We start from the raw sequence: 17,953 nt of genomic DNA, 5'->3' as shown, positions 1-17,953 counted from the left end.
CTCAGGCCTGAAATCGTAGCACTTTGGGAGGCTAGGGTGAATGGATGGCCTGAGCTCAGGAGTTCAAAACCAGCCTGGGCAACATGGGGAAACTCTGTCTCTACTAAAAATACAAAAAATTAGCCAGGCCTCTTGTCACACACCTATAGTCTCAGCTACTCAGGAGGCTCAGGCACGAAAATCACTTCAACCTGGGAGGCAGAGGTTGCAGTGAGTAGAGGTCACATCACTGCACTCCAGCCTGGGCCACAGAGCGAGACTCTGTCTCCAAAAAAAAAAAAAAAGGAAAAAGCCTAAATGAATAATAATGTTTTATTGTGCCTCACTTGTAAATGCCCATTTAGACATTTCCAAAGGCCATGTTCAAAAAGGAATTCCAAGAACATTTGGTGGGAGGGGGATGGCATTGTATTTGTTCTGAAGAAATACTTGTGAAAAGTTGTCATGTGACAAACTCATTCAGGTAAGGTGACTAAAAACCTACGTTGTCACTTTATCATTGCCTCCTACTTCTCTTCTGACTGGTGCCTAGAAAAGAGAGATCCGAAAGAGGGAGAGAATAATCCATAATTAAGAACAAGATTATTTTAGGGGAAAGGGAAAGGAAGGAATGAGAGCAAAAATTGGGCCCTGGGGGTATTTCGAGACTGTTTTTTTTTTTTTTTTTTTTTTTTTTTTTGAGGCAGAGTCTCGCTCTGTGGCCCAGGCTGGAGTGCAGTGGCCAGATCTCAGCTCACTGCAAGCTCCGCCTCCCGGATTTTACGCCATTCTCCTGCCTCAGCCTCCCGAATAGCTGGGACTACAGGCGCCCGCCACCTCGCCCGGCTAGTTTTTTGTATTTTTTAGTAGAGACGGGGTTTCACTGTGTTAGCCAGGATGGTCTCGATCTCCTGACCTCGTGATCCGCCCGTCTCGGCCTCCCAAAGTGCTGGGATTACAGGCTTGAGCCACCGCGCCCGGCCTCGAGACTGTTTTTGGCCATGCTTTGCTGCCATTTGGCAAGGCAACCCTGGCCTTGTGTCCTTACAGCCATCTGACCGACGATGGCCGGAAGCCGACTATGACAGAGGCTTGAGATATTGCAGATCGGGTTGGGGAAGGTCAAAATAATTAGTCATTGGAGATGATATGAGGAAGAGAAGGAGGGGGAGGTTGGGGGAGTGGGTGCAACAGTAACAGTTCTAGTGTTGGAGCTGAGGAAGCCAACTCTGAAACATTTGGACCTTTGTTGTCTGACATTGCTTTTGCCACTCCTTCTTCCTTCCTCCCACCTTTGCCTTCCCCACCACCTCCTCCAAACTCCCCTGCCCTCTATCTCTGCCTCCGCTGATGACCTCTCCATGTGAGTCGTAAGCTTTTCCTACCCATGATTTCTTTTCTCCAAGCAAAAGAGAGAAGAATTTATTTCATTCTCAGCAGCATCCCTGGCCAGCCTCATCAAAGGTGAGATGCTCCCAGGCTGACCTTCCTTTAGGACTGCCATTGGGCGGGTCGGGGGAGAAGACATTCCAAGAAGCAAGGGGGCACTTTCTGAAAGCGCTTTTATTACCCACGCTGCTGCCCTGGCCCTCCCCCATCATTCAGCCTACTTTGAAATTAATTAATGCACAGCTCAGAGAATGCGGGCTTTATCTAATAAAACCTCTCCCTTACTCTGCCCTTGCTCTGAACCCATGCCTCAAGCATTTTAGTGAATTTGAGGCTGTTGACGTGAGTGGATTGACAGCCCTTGATTTGGGAGGCCTCCCTCTTTGACTGAAGACAGGTAGAGACAGTGGCGGTAGCAGCACCCAAAACAATCTAGCTGTTTGTTTCTCTCTCTCCTGGAAACACCCAGCCTTGGGGGCCAGGGCTGAGCTTAGATGCTGCCTTCTCTGGAAAGCCTTTTTAAAGTCATGCACTCTTGTGATTCTGAAACGTTGCTGCATGTTAGAATCATCTGGGGGAATTTTAGAAAACCCTGGTGTTCAGGTCACATCCCATACTAACCATGCTAGTTTCTGTCTGTGTGATTCTAACAAGCAGCTAAGTTTGGAAACCAATGGCCAAGAGCAGTGCTTCTTAAGCTTTAAGTTGCAAATGAACCCTCTGAGTGAAGATGTTAAAACGAAGATTCTGATTCAGTAAGTACGAGGTGGGATCTGATATTCTGCATTTCTCGTTTGCTCCCAGGTGACAATGACACCACCAATTCACAGACCACACTTTGAGAAGCAAGGTTCTATAGCAATGGTTCTCAATTCTTACTGTGCATCAGAATCACCCAGAAGACTTGCTGAAACACATACTCCTGGGCCCCATCCTTGCAGATTCCGCTTCAGTAGGTCTGGGTGGAGGGCCTGAGAATTTGCATTTCTAATAATTTCCCTGGGTGACTGATTCAGGAACCACAGTTTGAGAACCACTGGCCTAGACTGCTTTGCTCATGCCCCCTCCAGGTCTTCCGGAGTGCCTAGGCTGACTTCGCTGTAGCAGTCATTTATTCAATCAGCCAGTATTTACTCGGACACTTCCCATGCTCCAGGGGTTGTACCAGGCACATAGGAGGCAGTGCCTTGTAGCTGTTGTCAGCAAGAACTTTAAATATGGAAGATGCGTTGTAAATTCCAGCCTAAGCTTTTTAGCTTCCTAACTAGGACAGATCGTTTTATCTATACAATCTGTCATAGAAGCTATTATATGTTGGAAACTCTGGAAGCTATTATATGTTGGAAATCTGTCTCTACAGAAAATACAAAAATTAGCTGGGTGTGGTGGTGCACCTGTAGTCCCAGTTATTCAGTGGCTGAGCTAGGAGAAGATCTATAAATATAGATCTGGAAGATCTATAATTACCCTTGACACTCAGCTCTACTTTGTAAGCTACATTTATTTATTCTTAGTTTCTAAATAATATTACCATGGCCAGTGCCTTTCTAACAATTTTAGAGTCATTTTATTTGTGAGATTAATGATCTGAAACTTGGGTTTTATCAGAGATCTCTGGACTAGATGATAGGCGTGTTAAGAATTAACAGCCTGTAAGTTCTGGGATACATGTGCAGAACATGCAGGTTTGTTACGTAAGTATACACATACCATGGTGGTTTGCAGCACCCATCAACCCGTCATCTACATTAGGTATTTCTCCTAATGCCATCCGCCCCCTAGCTACCCACCCCCTGACAGGCCCTGGTGTGTGATGTTCCCCTGCCTGTTTCCATGTGTTCTTATTGTTCAACTCCCACTAATGAGTGAGAACATGTGGTGTTTGGTTTTCTGTTCCTGTGTTGGTTTGCAGAGAATGATGGTTTCCAGCTTCATCCATGACCCTACAAAGGACATGAACTCATCCTTTTTTATGACTGTATAGTATTCCATGGTGTATATGTGCCACATTTTCTTTATCTAGTCTATCATTGATGGGCATTTGAGTTGGTTCCAAGTCTTCGCTATTATGAACAGTGCTGCAATAAACATACGTGTGCATGTGTCTTTATAGTAGAATGATTTATAATCTTTTGGGTATACCCAGTGATGGGATTGCTGGGTCAAACTGTATTTCTGGTGCTAGATCCTCGAGGAATCGCCACACTGTCTTCCACAATGGTTAAATTAATTTACACCCCCACTAACAGTGTAAAAGCATTCAATGTTTCTTTAATAGTAAAGACATTTTCATTATCAAAGAATGATGTTCATGTTTTTCTAGAAAAGCTATCATTATTTGTTTAAACTTTTATCTTGGATAAAAATAAAATAAGCACACACACACAAAATTAACAGTCTTCAGCTGGGCGCAGTGGCTCATGCCTGTAATCCCAGCACTCTGGGAGGCTGAGGCAGGTGGATCTCTTAAGGTCGGGAGTTCAAGACCAGCCTGGTCAACATGGTGAAATCTGTCTTTACAGAAAATACAAAAATTAGCTGAGTGTGGTGGCGTACCTGTAGTCCCAGCTATTCAGTGGCTGAGCTAGGAGAATTGCTTGAACCCAGAAGGCAGAGATTGCAGTAAGCCAAGATCATGCCACTGCACTCCAGCCTGGGTGACAGAGCAAGACTCCGTTTCAAAAAAAAAAAAAGAATTAGCAAGGAGATTGGGTGGAATGCTGGGAATAGAATCCTGAGACTAAAAATATTGTCATTAAAAATATCTCTAATGTCCTTTGAAGTGAGGAGGCTCATTGCCTTTTCCCATTTCAAGAACCTCAGCAATTCTGAGGAACCAGAATTTTCCCTTTAAATTGAACTTCTGTCTTTCTTACTTTATTGTCAGTCCATTTTAAAGTCAAATTCCTGAGATATGATTCACATGTAAAAGCTGTGCATATTTAATGCGTACCACTTGATGAGTCTGGAGATAAGTGTATACCTGTGAAGCTATCACCACAATCAACACCATAATCATCACCTCCAAAAGTTTCCTTCTGTCCTCTTTGTTTAATACAGTTATTATTGCTGTGATAAGAGGACAATGTAAGATCTACCCTTCTAGCATATTTTTAGTATACAATACGGTTAACTATAGCCACTATGTTGTTCTCTGGATATCTAGGACTTATTTATCTGACATAATCAAAACTTTGTATCACTTGACCAATATCTCCCCATTTCACCCTCCCTGTAGGCTTGGCAATCACCTACTCTGCTCTCTGCTTCTGTAAGCTTGACTATTTTAGATTCTTCATAGAAATGGTTTCATCTAGTACTTGTTCTTCTGTGCCTGGCTCATTTCACTCACCATAATATCCTCCAGGTTCATCCACATTGTTTCAAATGGCAGGATTTTCTCACTTTCAAGACTGAGTAACAATTCATTATATGTATATACCACATTTTCTTTATCTATTTATCTGTCAATGGACATTTAGGTTGCTCTCATGTCTTGGCTAGTGTGAATAATGCAATTCTGATTTCAATTCCTTTGGATATGCACCTAGAAGTGGGATTTCTGGATTATATAATGATCTATTTTTATTTATTTATTTATTATTTATTTATTTAGAGACAGTCTCACTCTGTCACCCAGGCTGGAGTGCGGTGGCACCATCTCAGCTCACTGTAACCTCCACCTCCTGAATTCAAGTGATTCTCCTGCCTCAGCCTCCCAAGTAGCTGGGATTACAGGCATGTGCCACCATGCCCAGCTAACTTTTTTAATTTTAGTAGAGACGGAGTCTCACCATGTTGCTTGGGCTGGACTCAAACTCCTGGCCTCAGGTGATCCACCTGCCTTGGCCTCCCAAACTGCTGGAATTACAGGTGTGAGCCACTATGCCCAGCCATGATGACCTATTTTTAACTTTTTGAGCAACCTCTGTACTGTTTTACATAGTGGCTGCACCAGTTTACATTCTGACCAAAATTATACAAGAGTTCTCTTTCTTCCACATCCCCACCAAAACCTATCTTTTTAAGACAATAGCCATCCTAACAGGTGTGAGGTGAGATCTCATTGTGGTTTTTATGTGCATTTCTCTGATGATGTTAAGCATCTTTTCATACATGTTGGTCATTGGTATGTTTTCTTTGGGAAAATATCTATTCAAGTCTTTTACCCCTTGAAAAATCTGGTTCTTCTTTACTTCCTTCTTTCCTTTCTTTTTTTCTTCTTCCCTTCTTCTTTATTTCTTTGCTTCCTCTCTTCTTTTCCCTTCCTTCCTTCCTTCCTTCCTTCCTTCCTTCCTTCCTTCCTTCCTTCCTTCCTTCCTTCCTTCCTTCCCTCCTCCTCCCTCTCCTCTGTCTCTCTCTGCCTCTCTCCTGTCTAATTGTAGGAATGTCTTATATCTTTTGGAGATCAACCTTTAATTGTACATACAGTTTTGGTTTGCAAACATTTTCTCCCATTCTGTTAGTTGTATTATCATTTTGAAGTTTTTTTGTTCTGTTAGATATAGTCCAATTTGTCTGTTTTTGCTTTTGTTGCTTGTGTTTTTGGTGCCATATCCAAGGAATCATTGCCAATGTCAATATCAAGGATACTTTTTCACATTTTTTTCCTAGGAGTTTTATAGCCTCAGATCTTAATTTAAATATTTAATTCATTTTAAGTTTGTTTTTGTGTATGGGGTAAGATAAGGATCCACTTTCATTCTTTTGCACATGGATATCCAGTTTTACCAACACCATTTATTGGACAGAATACCCTTTCTCTATGTGTATTCTTGGAACCCTTGTCAAATATCAATTGACTATTTATTCACAAGTTTATTCCTGAGCTCTCTATTTGTTCCATTGGTCTATGTGTCTGTCTTTATGCCAGTGCTATATTGTTTTAATGCCTGTAGCTTTGAAACAGATTTTCAAATTATGAAGGTGTGATGAGTGCTTTGGTTTCTGGGTAACTTGTGGTTCCACAAGAATTTTAGAATTTGTTTTCTATTTCTGCAAAAAAAAATGCCCTTGGGATTTTAATAGGATGATATTGAAACTATGGATAGCTTTGGGTAGTATAGACATTTTAACAACATTATTATTAATTGTATCAGTCCATTTCATTTAGGTGTCATCCAATAGTCTGAAAGCTTACTGAGGATAAGAATTACATCAGGAAATTCTCCTTTTATCTTTCTTGATTAATGCGCTAGTGCCTAGTAAATATTAACTGAATGAATGAATGCAGAGATGAAGATTAAGGGCCTCGAGGAGGGTGGTAGAGCTGGAATTTGGACCCAGCTCTATGTAAGTTTAGAATCTCTTCCTGTCCTAAGAATTAAATTTTTGCAGGCACCTGAATTCACTCACATATAATTGAGAAGAGGCTATGGACTCAAAAGACTGGAGTCCTTTTCTAACAGCGTTGAAATCATAAAGATGCAAAGAATGAAGATTTCTTTTCTTAATATGTTGACAAATGTTAGCACATCATAGAAGGGATTTTCCTATGTTATTAGAGATACTTCTAGGTCATGCATTGTCATAGCAAAACTACAAATACTTAATTATGTTTCTACCTTACCTAAAATGTGTTTACCTCTCCAGCAGGTTGCTCTTTTAATGACTGCTATGAAGCAGAGCCATGGGTTCTTTGTATATCCCAGTCTACTAGAGTCCGGTGGAGCCATGTCTCCAATTCTGTCCAGTGGGCTGTGAGAAGAGGGAATACATGCCATTCACATGCCAAAGCACACAAAATCAGATGTGGGTTTTCCATGAACTCTCTTCCCCTTCTGTGGTGACCATGGAGGACGAATATTGCAGTTGATGCAGCTAAGACTAGGTAGTCAATGGATCCTGCCATTAGCCTGGATCCTTGAATGGCTATGTGGAGCACAGCCCCCTTATATTACCTGCTGGACATACAACACGAGTAAGAAGTCAACCTTTATGATATTGAATCACTAAAATTCCAGAGAAATTGTCTGCAAAATAGTCTAGCCTCGTTTGAATAATTTAAATCCCAACAGAGCAAGTCAAGTTTGTTCTCTCATGGGGACCTTTGTTAAAATTGATGGTCTTCCTGAATTCTTTTCTTTTTCTAGCAATTCAAATTCTACTCATCTCCCACAACCCATTTAGCCTGTGACACTGTCATTGGCAGCCATAGCCAACAATGATTTCTTCCTGTAGTTCATTCATTTCACAAATATTTCTTGAGTATTTATTATGTGCCAAGTAGATTAAATAAAAATTAATGAGCCTAAGTACTAAGATAGAGAAAGTACATGTTTCCTGGCCTTAATACCTCTCTAGGACCTCTTTAGTCTCTGATTACCTTTTTTTTTTCACAATGTGTTTATATGATCTTCTGCTATAGTTTTTTGAGTGTTTGGCTGGCCACAGAGGATCCTGATGTTCTTAAATAACCTTTCTTTTATGCCCTTTTCTTCTCTCTTTTCTCTTCTTTGTAAATTTTTGCTGACTTAGGCTGTCAAATAAACACATTGATAGGAGGATCACCTCAACCTGTAGGAGCTTCCTTCCTGCTAAGAAGCTGGTTCATTCACCACTGAGCATCATCATCATGGAATGTAAGTGCATGCTTTGCTCTGGGCTCTCAATCCCACTGGGACTTGGACCTGGACTCAGTCAGCTGCTTGATTTTCAGAAGGGAGGCTGACCCCGTGGGGCAGGCAAAAGCTTGTTTTGATAGTCATCACCACGTGGAGGCTGTGTGTATGTGCCAATTTACACAGCATCAAGGTGTTACATTTGCTACTTGGAGTTTGACTCCACAAGGAAAAGCACTGCAGGTTTAGGGAAGCTTAGTTTTTCCTGGCTTTGATGCTCTCCTCTAGATGGGAGGGGACCTGTAACAGCTGAGTTGAGAGATAACCCATGATACCCAGAGCCCAGATTGGGGAAATACCCTGCTTCATGTAGCACAGTGAGTGGGGATCAGAGCTGGAACTAGAAGCCAAGACTCATGGGTCCTAATGCAGTGTCCATCCTTTCATATCATACTCTCTGGCTACACTTTTCAGGACAAATATTATAATTATTTAAGCCTCCCTTATGAGGCAAAATTAGCTAAATAAAAATAATAATTAGTAATGATAATTTCAACCTTATAGTTAACACCACTCAGTCTATACCAGGCTTGAACAGGGTAGACCATCTACTAAGAGTATAGTAGGCCCTCAATAAATAATAATTGGATGGGTGAATAAAAGACAGCATAGCAAAGTGCTTAAGAGGAGGGGTGGGGTTCAAATCCTGGCTCATACAGTTACAAGCTGCAAGACTTTAGCAAGTGAATACAACCTCTCTCATTCTCTGCAATGTTCCCATCGGCATAATAATATTTATAATCATTGAAAGGATTGAATGAGGTGGTGCAAGCAAACACTTACTGGCACGCAGTGGGTGCTTGATAACGGGAAACCCATTACTACCCTTATCATCATCATCGTCATCGTCGTCATCTTCACTCTTGCTTAGAGTAGAGGGAGGAACAGAGAAGATTAAAGTTAGAGGCAGGAAGCCTACTTAAGAAGCTATTGTAATTATCCACTCAGTATCTCCCATTACTGAGCCCTTTCCACCTGCCAGACACTGTGCTAAGTGCTTGATGTGCAATATCCCAGGTAACATCACTCTGAGTTTTATGTGTGCATTAGACAAAATAAAAAGCAAGCAGGATTCAAAATATTTGTCCCCACTCCAAGAAAAAAACCTGCCTGTGTCATCACCATGAGCCTTTTCCCAACATCCCAACTTTGTAAGGCATTTTCCAAAATGAGAGAAGATTCTGCACAATAGAAATTTGGATGTTGGGCCACTGAGAGTTTCACAACTTGTGTCCTCAAAGTATAGTGCCAGCCACCATTCTTCTATGGGAATTTGAGTTTCATCAACTTTATCACTGGGGTTGCTGGAGAAGAGGTTATAGATGTGATAGATGCCCTGAAGCCAGAAACAGCTGTGTCTAGTAGCATCAAACATGAATGGGACTCTGGGTCAGTCTCATATTCTTTTCTCATAGGGACCAGTGTTTCTCTTTCACCAAAGCGAAATGCTTAGGGAAGCGTTACCCTGCCATATGTCAGCCTTGATGGATGAGCCAGTGCTACGATGGATTTACCAATCCCATGACATGGTATAAAAACTTTCTCAGACCTAGCCACAATTTTGATATTCTTTCTGAGAACTTTGGAGAGACAGACTGATGCTTTCATTGGTCATCTGAAAAAAAAAAAAAAAGTCACTACCAAGTCGGTGGTGCTGAGCTGGGGTCTGTGGAGAAATTCATGTATAAGTTTGGTAAAACTTCCGGGTCTTCTGGATCCAGGCAGATTTTGACAATTCAGAACTGTCCTATGAATTGCTCTGAGACCATCTCCATGTAGTTCTCCCATGCAATTAGTTACATCTCCTCCTGAAGCTTTCATGGGATGAGCAATTTGACGACTAAAAAACAAAAAACAAAAAAACAAAAACAACTTGAGACTTGAGTGCAAATTATTATTTTGAAATCTTACCTCCTAATGACCTTATTTCAAAGGCAGCTTTACTGAGTTTGGTTGAAGATATGAAGGTAAGAAGTGCCTCTGCAAATTTATGTAGGGTGGAGGTGGCATGTCCAGTTGCCCACATGACACAGTGCTTGTGCAATGCAAAGAACGTTCAAGAATCATCTGCTGTAGGAATGACAGAGAAGCTTCTTCTCAAAGTCTATCTTTTATCAGTGGGTAGTGGCTCCCTGAAACCCTCGGCTGAGATAGATCCTGAGACCTCATCCGGGTTCAATGGGAAAAATAAATAAAATGATTGACCAGTCTGTTGTGGATGCGACAATAGAGAGTTATGACCTGTGAGCCAAATATATATTCTCCTACCTGCTGTCCAATTTTCTCATTTTCTAGATGGGCGATCTGAGTTTCACGTAAAAGTTACTTGCCCAAATTTACATAATGTACTACGAGCTAACTCTACATTAAGTTAATGCCATTGTGTCTTTTCTACCACATGATAAAAATTAGCTCCGATCACCCATGAGAGGAAGCAGGCTGATTAGAGAAAAAAAAATTGTGTATGGCCTCACAATATAAGTTAGGTTGAGTTTGCTGGTTTCTACCAACATCTAACATATTGGTGACTTATGCAGTGCGGTTTATTTTAAAGCTGCCCCCAGTTTTTTTTGCTTTGCAAAGAGCCTGAATTATTTTAATGGGCCACTTTGTGCCAGTCATTTACAAGCCATGGGAACTTCTTGAATTTACACAGTCAGATTAAAGTTATTGTGAAACAGGGTGATGCAGCTTTCACAGGGGATATCCAAGCGACAGGGGTTGTTGACTTGTTATTTGTTGAGTGATGGGCCCTAAACTTCCCCCAGTGATATGTTACACCACCCTGATCCTTTTTCTTCCATTTCCATGGTATCCTCTTCCAGACTGGCTGGCGCAGCTGAAAAATAAACACTGGGTGTCCCCCGCATATGGTGTGAGGAGTGGGAAGAGAGGAATCATATTTATTTTAGATGCACCCTGGAGATCTTGACACTAATGCATTTCTATCTCTCTTCTCAATTCCATGAGTGGACGCTTAATATGATCTCTGGTTATTGCAAGGGAAGAGGCCAGTGTGACAGCAAATCTGGGATCCAACCCAGACAAACAGTGGGAAAGCAAATATCTTGACAGACCAGTATGGAAAATTTTCCTTTCTTTAGAAGACAGATCTGTCCTTCTTATTTAATCCCCAGCACAGCTGCTCTCCTCAGGGCATAGAGACATCAAATGAAAACGGATTCTGATTTGGGAATCATAGGGGCAAATCTAATTTCAGATTATTCCTTTTTCCACAGTCTTACCCTACTGGAGGTTCAAGCCAAGACGTAGAAAGAGGACATTACCTGGGACAGGAATTAATGCCTATCACTGGGGATGCCTGCAGCGCCATTGTCACCATTGGCTGCTGTTCACTGAGTGCTTCCTCCCTGCCAGGCACCTTGCACACCTTATTTTCAGTCTCCGCAGCTGCCTTGTTGAGATTGGCTCTCTATTCTTCTGTTTCACAGTTGAGGAAACTGAGGTTCAGAGATGTGAATGAATTTTCTCAAAGTAACATTAGGTATTAGTAAGATTTCATTTATCCATTCACTGTTAAATATTATTAAGTAACTACAGTGCTTTAAGAACTCCATGTAAATGGTGGATTTGAGGCAAAACTTTAAAAGCTGAATTAAATAAGGAGCTAACATTGCAAAAAGCTGAGAAACTTATGTTCTCGGTGGAGCAAACAGGTTGTGCCTTTTCGGTTACAAGTAATAAAATCCAGAGGCTACCTCAAGGGAAAAATAAAGCACTAGATGGTCTACCAAAGACAGAGAGGCAGGTGGATTTTGGGAAGGGGTAGGAATGAACAGCTAGAAAAATGTGACTTACGTGTTCTCTCTTATCTGCCCCTTAGCTCCGTAGCTTTCTTGTTCTCATGTATAGAGTGATCAAAGATGACCACCACCAACTTTAATATCAAAGATTAAAACACAAAAAAAGAAACACACAGTGGCTCATGCCTGTAATCCCAGCACCTTGAGAGGGTGAGGCAGGAGGATCACTTGAGCCCAGGAGTTTAGGACCAGCCTGGGCAACATAGCAAGATCCTGTCACTATAAATAATAACAAGATTAGGTGGACATTGTGGTTTGTACCTATGGTCCCAGCTCTTCAGGGGAATGAGGCAGGAAGATCCCTTGAGCTCAGAAGTGTGAGGCTGCCATGAGCTGTGATTACGTCGCTGCACTCCACAGCTTGTGTGACAGAACAAGACCCTGTCAAAAAAAAAAAAAAAAAAAAGACATCTAAATAGATTAATAGAGCAACTCTCCCTTTCAGAATCCTGGGCACAAACTTTCTATTGGCTTACCTTCTGTCAAGTGTTTAATCCTAGTCACATATCTAAGGCTGTGGTTGGATGGGGTCATATGATAAAATATGGCCTGGATTGATCACTGTGGGTGAAGGACTCAGTTAAGGTGGCATTAGAAGGTGGAGAGATAGCTTGAAAGATGTACCTCACCCAGTTACAGAGCTAAAATCCAGACCTGAGTGTGTCTAAGTCAAAACACTACAGTTGACTACCAACTTCACATCTTCTATCATTTCAGAGTAGCACAACACTGGTCAAGAAAGCTCCACATGTGGGTCATTTGTGCCTCCCATATGGTCAATGTCACATTGCAAGGAAGCATGCTGACCACGACAGTATGCTCTACACCCGTGTGGCTACCGTGTTTTGGTTGCCTCCATATAGCGCGGTGGTTAAGAGTCCGGGTTCTGGCGCTGGAACACTGGAATCTGAGCCCCAGCTCTGCCACTGTGTGCCCTTGAGAAAGCTAACGGCCTTCATTACATGGGTTGGTCTTCTCCTCCATAACAGGCAGATAATATTAGTTTCTAGCTCAAGAGGTTATTGCCAAGATCAAATGAATGAGTACAGATTAAGACTTATTGAACAACAGCCAATAAAGGCAAGTTATTTTGAGATACCCAGACTGGACACCATGGGAAACAATGATGAAAGACTCTCCCACACAGAGACGTGGTGTGATAAGTCAGGGGTTGCAATATTCTGGAAGCTCAGTCAGCATAATGAAATGATAGGTCCAAGCATGATGGACACAGCTCCTTTGGAATCATGTTCCGATTACCACATGGGACCATGGTCCCAGATGCTGACCAAATCTGCTAGCCCAGCTTGGCTTCATTAGTCCCCGAAGATCACCCAGACAGATCAAAGAAAACCCATCCTTGACCAGCCAGAGATTGCTCAACAAACCAATGACTGGCCCACCAGGGATTGGAATTCCAACTTGCTGGCTAGGTCTGGAGAAGGAGGAGGAGGTGGAACTGTGTCCTTCTTTCCAGTATGGACTGAGGGCCAACCATGTGTCAAGGCTTGGAGGAGGTACCGAGGTTGCAGAAAGAAAGGCCCAGTCACGGAATTCAGAGAACTCAGAGTTCAGTGGGAAAGACATAGGCATCCATAATTATACGGGACAATTCATGTTTTTCATTGCTCTGGTAAGAATTTAATGGGATTATAAAAATGACAATAAAAACAAGAACAATAAAGTGAGATTAAAAGAAATGCAAAAATCAAATATGTAATTTCATGAAGAAGTTAAAACAAGGACAAAATGAGAGAAGAGGGGATAAAATGTAGCTGGAGTTAAATTAGTGGCTGAAGTCAAGAGACTGGCTTTGGAGCCTGGGGTCTGCCTCTTCTGAGAGAGCACAGTGAGCTTGACAAAAACAGTCTACCTTCAGCATCTCTGGTTCCTCTTCTGTAATGTGGGGATAACAAAATCATATGCGGATTTTGTGATGAACAAATGACAGCAGCTCTATACGGCACCTTACACAATGTACGGCCGATTACAGGTGGGGATGAGGTTTCAATTATGGGCTAATGGTGCAAAGCTTGAGATCATGATGCTTTGCCATTCACCTCTTCTCCCTTAAAGGGTCCTACCAGAGGGACTTCTTCACATAAGGATTACCCGCCAAGCAGGAAGCAGTCCACTGCTTTATTAATAACTGATACGAATGAATAACCTAGCCAACATTCAATGGCACCGAACGCTGAGCTTTCTGGCAGAGCTAGGTTTGGGATAGAAATGAGGGCTTAGTTTGGGATATAAATGAGGGTTCCTGCTGCTATACCCTCATGGCAAGTTCCTAGCCAGACTAGCTTCCTCATTTCGGAGAAGGAAGAATCAGAACAGAAAACACGAAAAAGCACATATACACCATTTGAGTTAGACATATAGTCCCTGAGAATAAAGACTACAGCCTCCCTTGTCACTAGATTTGGCCATAAGGCTAAGCTTTGGCCAGTACATTATAAGATCTTTCCTCAAAAGGCAGTTGGCTCAGACCCTTGTTTATTTATTTGTTTGTTTTCATTTGTTGTTCCTTTCTCCTTCCTGCTGGTTGGAAGGTGACTAGCATGGTGACAGTCCTGGCAGTCAACTTGGATTACATGAACCTGGGCCACATCTTAAGGAAGGCAGGGCCAAAATCTGGAAGGAACCTTGGCCTCTGGGGACTTGACCTGCAGAAGTCTCCCATTAGCTCTAGACTTCTTCCCTTCAGATTTATATATGAGAGAGCAGGACACTTCTACTGTGGGTACACGGCTGTCAGTTTGAGACGGTCTTACAACTAAACTTAGTTCTAATGATACAAGAAACTTGAGACTGAAAAAGTATAAATATCAGTATCTAGAATCATAATTCAAAGTCATGGGTTTAAAAAAAAATACATAATTGAATAAGACACGTTCCAGAAAAGTTCTCTGCTTGTTATTCTCTCAAACTAAAAAGAGTCTTTGAGCCTCCACTGGGTTTCGGGTACCAGCAGAGGATGTTACAAAAATCCAAGGATGAGTGGCATGCACAAGGGTTTGTTGTATGCATCACTGGGGCTTTTGTTTCATGTTGGAAACAGCATATGAGGTAGGTTTGAGTATGGGGAGAATTTGAGAGGGAGAGAGAGGAGGGAAGGAGAAAGGGAGAGGAGGCAGGGTGGAAATGTTTCTAGGAGAATTAAAAGTAGGACTAGGACAGGCATAGTGGCACACACCTGTAGTCTCGGCTACTCTGGAGGCTCAGGCGGGAGGAGGGCTTGAGGCCAGGAGTTTGAGTCCAGCCTGGTCAACATAAAGAGACCCCATCTCTCTAAAAAAAGAAAAGATAGTAGAACCAAAGGACAAGAGAGGAAAAGCCCTTTTCCAAATTTCAATATTTAGCCATGGTCTTTGTTTAATAAGAGAGTCTCTTTAATTGCTTAATCATGATGACTTGATTCTAATTCCTGTTATCTGTGTGACCTGACACAGGCTGTGATACACTGTCACTTCCCGGTAGATGATGGATGCTGCAGTTGTTGTTAGATACTCCGACCAATGCAAGCAGAAGAGCAGGGCCCACTGGTAGCACCTTTTGTTCTATGTATGTTTTCGTTTCTCATTTGAGGCCCTGGGTATTCATCTCAGTATAACCCAACACTAGCTCCTACCCTGTATCTTTAGGGCTGTAGCTTGTGGTCAAACAGGTTAGGTGATGGATGACTCTAGGGAGGGCCACTGACATCGTCCACAGTGTGATTTGCACTGGGATTGTGCAAGAGGCTCAGTTTACACAATCATCAGCAGAACTTCACCTAGTGCCTGTCATTAGAGAAGAACACAGAGGAGACAAATGCCATTTCATCTTTTGTCGTTCTTTGGCCCAACCCTCCACCCCACTGGAATGCCAGCTCCAAGGGGGCAGGGATGTTTTGTCTGTTCTGGTCACTGCCATATTCCCAGTGATCAATAGTAAAATGAATTATATTTGCAGTGTTACTTATGGAAACACCTTTATTCCACCCTGGAATCTCCTGGAAACTTCCATGTCTCAACCACGTGCCATAAGGTCATAAAGAAAAAAAAAAAAAAAAAAGAAACTCTTGAAAATGGACAGAACAAATGCTCCTGTTCCCTAAATATATTGCTGGTGTCTAGCGCTGTGTCTGATTTCCCCACCATTTTATTTTTGGCCCTAATCTCAGAGGCTTGAAGCATTAAATCATCATTAGAGAAGGGTGAGCACAGGCTGTTAGAATAGAGTAAGTTCATGGTGCTAATAGACCCTTCCAGCAAGGACTGTGATCTGGTACTGTGAGAACAGCATCTTATTGTGTCTCTGCAGCCTGAGAAGACGGCACCCTGGCATGGAAAAGTGTGGCCTGATGCTCTGGGTTGCTGGGTTCGCTATAGAATTTATCTGTCATGTAGTCCTCCAATCATTACACCCATGCAGTACCCTAACTCATTGGTTATTGAGTGTAATGTCTCTCTATTCAGTAATGGCGATTCTTTTCTCTTTAACTCGTTAGCAACTCAGTGATAACTGCTACTTCTTGCAAAAAAGTATTTGCAAGCTCCACTTCTGCCCATTCATGGGAAAACACACACCTGACTTTGGTTCAGTACCTGCTAAGTGTTCCAGGCTCTGTGCTACACACAGAACAAGTGCTGTCTCATCAGTACCATACCACCTTCCTGTGAGTCAGGAAGAATTAGCCACATGTCTAGCCTTCCTAGAGAAATTAGGAGAACTTCCCAAGATAGTGCTACTAGCTAATATCTGTAGAACTTAATTGCATGCTCAACTAGCTCTTTTCAACTCCCACAGCCACCCTAAGTGAGAGCTAAGGGTACCTGTGCCCATTTTACAGATTACATAACTGAGATGCATTTACAGAGGAAGTGAGGGAACCAGGATTCAAGTCAGGCAGTCAGCACCGGAACCCACACACTGAATCTAGTCCTGAGGTTGGGGTTGGAATCCTTCCCTTTCTCCCCATCTGCAGGCCCCAGTACCAGGAGCTCAGTCAAACAGGTTTTACAAACTCCTTTCAGAGATCTGGCATACAAATGAATGATGCAGGCTAAGGGTATACCAACTTTCTGTTGTTCCTGAAACATAGCATTGTCTCAGTGTTTCTTTAGGTTTTTTTTTTTTTTTTTTTTTTTTGGTAGCGATGTAGGTACCGGAAATACATTACAGTATTCTTAGCTCAGCTCTGTGAATGCCAGAAAACAAGTAAATGCAGATAACATAGAAGCAGAATCTGAACTCAGGGAACAGCTTTCCTTCCAAACAGTTTACCTTGCATGCATGTGGTGAACGGGGAACACTTTTACACTGCAGGTGGGATTGTAAATTAGCACAGTCACTATGGAAAACAGTATGGAGACTCCTTAAAGAAATGAAAGTAGAACTACTATTTGATCCAGCAATCCCAGTACTGGGTATTTATCCAAAGGAAAATAAGTCATTATATAAAGAGGGCACATGCACACACATGTTAATAGCAGCACAATTCACAATTGCACAGATATGCAACCATGCTAAGTGCCCATCAATCAACGAGTGGATAAAGAAAATGTGGTATATATACACCATGGAATACGATTCAGCCATAAAAAGCAATGAAATAATGTCTTTTATAGCAACTTGGATGGAGCTGGAGGCCATTATTCTAAGTGAAGTAACTCAGGAATGGAAAACCAAATACGGTGTATTCTCTCTTATAAGTGGGAGCTAAGCTATGAGGACACAAAGGTGTAAGAGTGGTATAATAGACTTTGAGGACTTGGGGAAGAAGTTTGGGAGGGGGTGAAGGATAAAAGACTACCTACTGGGAACAGTGTACACTGCTTCAGTGATGGGTGTCCTAAAGTCTCAGAAGTCACTACTAAAGAACTTACCTATGTAATCAAAAACCACCTGTACCCCAAAAACTACTGAAATTAAAAAAAATAAAGTGGATGTCTCATCACCAAAAAACAAAAAACTCAAAAGAAGTTTGCCTTGGAAAACAGTTAGGGTTTTCACAAACTTGCTGAGCATCACCCAAGGCCTGTGCTTCCTAAGGCTACAGGCAAGAATGTTAGAGATTCTCTTTTAAATTATTTAGTTTTTGCATCTTCCATTAAAAAAAAAAAAACAGTTAAGGTGATAAGTCACAGATAATTAAAA

General features: G+C 42.0%; 1 long non-coding RNA gene across 1 annotated transcript; it reads left to right on the top strand.

The window, feature by feature from the left end:
- The first annotated feature begins 1,127 nt into the window (after window positions 1-1,127).
- LOC140712887 (uncharacterized) lies at window positions 1,128-11,364 on the top strand. The gene is made up of 3 exons (XR_012094695.1): window positions 1,128-1,443; window positions 7,846-7,949; window positions 11,228-11,364. It is a non-coding gene; the product is annotated as an uncharacterized lncRNA (long non-coding RNA).
- Window positions 11,365-17,953: the final 6,589 nt, after the last annotated feature.

This window comes from Chlorocebus sabaeus, chromosome 11, assembly GCF_047675955.1.
Source record: "Chlorocebus sabaeus isolate Y175 chromosome 11, mChlSab1.0.hap1, whole genome shotgun sequence".
NCBI lineage: Eukaryota > Metazoa > Chordata > Mammalia > Primates > Cercopithecidae > Chlorocebus > Chlorocebus sabaeus.
This window is presented reverse-complemented; position numbering and strand designations above follow the sequence as displayed.